Raw genomic sequence first — 3,535 nt, 5'->3', positions numbered from 1 at the left:
GAGTGAGTGAGTGAGTGAGTGAATGAGAGTGAGTGAGTGAGAGAGTGAGAGAGTGAGTGAGTCGAAGGAGATTGTTCTTTTAGAGATTTTTTTAATGGCACCTACAAAGTCAGTTTCAATGTCAGACACCCTCCCACCCCCTGAAACAAGGCACTTACCGACTTTACCATTCATACACAAGTTCAGAGTGGGGTAAGGTGGAGGTGGGCTGCTTTCCATTCATGGGATCGTGGCCCCAAAGGGATATTCATTCACTTTATCTCTTCCACCCACGTGAAAATGGAGAGAAGTGGCGGTAGGTGGAAGCCTGGCGGGCTCTAGTTCTCAGTTCCGTTGCGTGTTGAAGGCTGAGTCACAATAAGCTTGGACCCCACTGCCTTTTATGGAACTCGCTGACGGGACTGCGGACCCGGCTCCTCCAGCAGCCAACCCCTCCCTCCCCCGCTGCCCTCAGCCTGCCACTCAGGTCGCTCACCGACCCCAGACAGGTCATGCATGTAATGTCTCAAGTGATTGATTCTGCAGCAAAGGATGGCCACGGATTCTGGAAAGAGCAGCAAAGGATGGCCACGGATTCTGGAAAGAGCAGCAAAGGATGGCCACGGATCCTGGAAAGAGCAGGCTGGCAGCGCTGAGATCCCCTCCCTGAGACGAAGCCTATCTCCGTGTCTACACCCCAGAAAACCAGCCAGCAGTCCTGGACTCTCCTAGACTGTTCCTGCCACGTTCACCCCTGACAGCCACTGGTTTGGGCAGGGATGGCATCTCACATCGAGTAATTACATGCATAGACTAGTAGATCATATTGAACCCAGAAATGCTTCATGCCATGCAGCCGATACCCTCTTCAAAGTAGATCGTACGACAAACGTTTCTAGCAAAAGGCAGATCTTCCTATGGGTTTCCATGAGCATTTCTGTTGTGCTGCTGCTGGGAAAGAGCTTGCCTTAAAGAACCATTCAAACAGCATCCAGCAGTAAAGAGCTGCAAAATCAAAACTCGAACTCAGAGCCGTCGAGTTGATTCTGACCGTGGTGTGATGGAAAAGACACCCTCCCAGGACAAGATGGGCCAATCGATGGTGTCTAGGAACTGGGGTGTGGACGAGTGACTGAGAGGGGGCAATAGGAGACTTTGGGGGATGATAGGAATGTCTGTATTTTGATCATAGTGGTGGTTACATGACTGTAAGCATTTATCAAAATCCATAGACATAGCTACTTAAAGAACTGGTCTGTGGTTAATCATACCGCAATGAGCCTGGGTTACTTATGAAAGCAAAATAGAATTCCAGAACTTAACATGGGAGAAATGCCTGAGTCGATTCTGATCTCAAATGTGTGTGTCAGTAGAACTCTGCTCCGCCGTGCATCACCATCCAGACCCTGAGGCACCACCTCTGGGCGTACTCAAACTTTTGATTTTGAGTGTGTTAATACTGAGTGCCCGCCCTCCCATCGAGTTGATTTTGACTCATAGAGACCCTATAGGTCAAACTCCCCCTGTGAGTTTCCGAGACTGTAAGTTATCATATCCAGGCTTTCTCCTGAGGAGCCGGCTTGGTTTCGAACTGCTGACCTTACGTTTCGCTGCCCAATGCATAACCACGACCCCACCAGGGCTCCCGGGGGTACTTTTTACAGGGATGCCTTTGCTTCCGCGGCATTACAGCCCGCTCCCTTAAACTATTTATGGCCACTAGAGGGCAACAGTGATCCGGTTTTCTAAAACAGCAAAATGTTTTCAACTTAAGAAAATTTGCATACATTTTAATATATCCCTATGTATAAAGGTATATGCACAACTACATATTTATGTACACATCTACAGAGACACGTTTGAGGAGGACGCTGTTGAGAGGTGACGGACTTGGCCGACTGTAAAGAATTGCTAAGATGCATCAGTCTTCAGCAGGGACCTGAGACCTGAGTGACGTCTAAGCAGTTATGAATGGAGGAAAAACGCAAAGAAATGGCCTCCTCCCCTATGCTTATGACGCTCCTAGAGCCGCGAATCCTGGCATTGACTCGCACCGAGCAGAAGGTATGTGATCACACCTTCCAAGTTCAGATGCCTCCCAGGCCATAGTGTCTGCAGTACTGGTTCGGCTGGTGATTTAACTAATTTTCTGGTGTTTGTTGGCAGGGCTAACTAAATGAATACGTGCAGAGCTAGCTTCACCAGTAGCTTGAGTGGTGCTAGCCAAAGGTCGGAGGTCTGAACTGACCGAAGGAGCTCTGGTGGTTAATGGGTTGGGATCCTAACACAGGCTGGTGTGCTTCTTCCATGTGGGCTTTGTTGCTTCTGAGCAGTCAAAACTCAAGAGAGCTGGAGGAGCCCCGTGGAGACCTGTGCCAGCGCTGAGATGCATACACCCCCTCTGGATCCACAAGACTTCCCACCCACTGCCCTGCGATCTTCCTGCATCTGCATCATTGCATGCGTTTCATGAGTCTGAAGAGGGCTTTGTAGATTGGTATCAGATGTATGGGCTAATATTGGACTTATGGACTTGATCTGGACTGAATTGGGATGTTTTCTTTTCTTTTTTTGGTGGGGGAGGGATGTTTTCTTAATGTTAAATTGCTCTTGTATATAAAGTTCTTTCTTATACACATATGAGTGCCTATTAATTTGTTTCTCTAGTCAACCCAGACTAACACACCAAGTAATTTAAAATACCCATTAAAATCACTAACATCCTTGAAGTCGACATATTATGTTTTTTAAGTAGCATAAGTATTCTAAACCAACAAGCCAAAAGTATCTGCACACAGAAATTAAGGCTAATTATCTAGGGTGCTTTAAATTCAATTGGTATCATCCGACTGCAAACCATCCCATTCATGAAGTTTGCCACTTATGATTAAAAAACAAACTAACAAGCGAAAGGCTCGCCTGGGCTCAGAATCAATTCACCTCTCTCTGATTCGAAATGCAATACTAGTTTTCTACCACATCCAATTACAAATTAGGACAGTGATTGTCTTTCAATTGCCTTCTATGTTCTCTAATGGTAAACATTTTGAAAAAACTTGGTTTAATCTAATGTCTATGCCTTTTCTTTGTATTTCTGAGCTCTGAAGAACCTTGGTAAACAAATGCCAATACAGGAGGAGGTTGTCATGAAAAAGGATAGTGAAGTCTAGCCTAAATGCATTAGGGGAAAAAATCCGGCCCTCTTGAGACTCATGAAATGCATACAATGACGCTGAATGCAGGAAGATCACAGGGCAGTGGGTGGGAAGTCTTGTGGATCCAGAGGGGGTGTATGCATCTCGGCGCTGGCAGGGGTCTCCACGTGGCTCCTCCAGCTCTCTTGAGTTTTGACTGCATCAGCGTAGCTCCCCATCAGGCTCGTCCTCAGGAGTGTCTCACGGGGAGGTGAGTGTGTGTCCTGCCTCCAGCGAGCTGTTCTAGCTCCGTAGTGCCTCTAAATGAGGTCATCGAGGTGCAACCTGCTTGACAGGCTAAACTTCATCCCTTCACTCTTTTTTTCCCCGATTTTATTTTTTTTAATCATTTTATTAGGGGC

Source organism: Echinops telfairi, unplaced genomic scaffold (assembly GCF_000313985.2).
Source record: "Echinops telfairi isolate 266 unplaced genomic scaffold, ASM31398v2 ScPeMD7_7400;HRSCAF=8409, whole genome shotgun sequence".
In the NCBI taxonomy this organism is placed as follows: domain Eukaryota; kingdom Metazoa; phylum Chordata; class Mammalia; order Afrosoricida; family Tenrecidae; genus Echinops; species Echinops telfairi.
Note: the sequence above shows the minus strand (reverse complement) of the source record.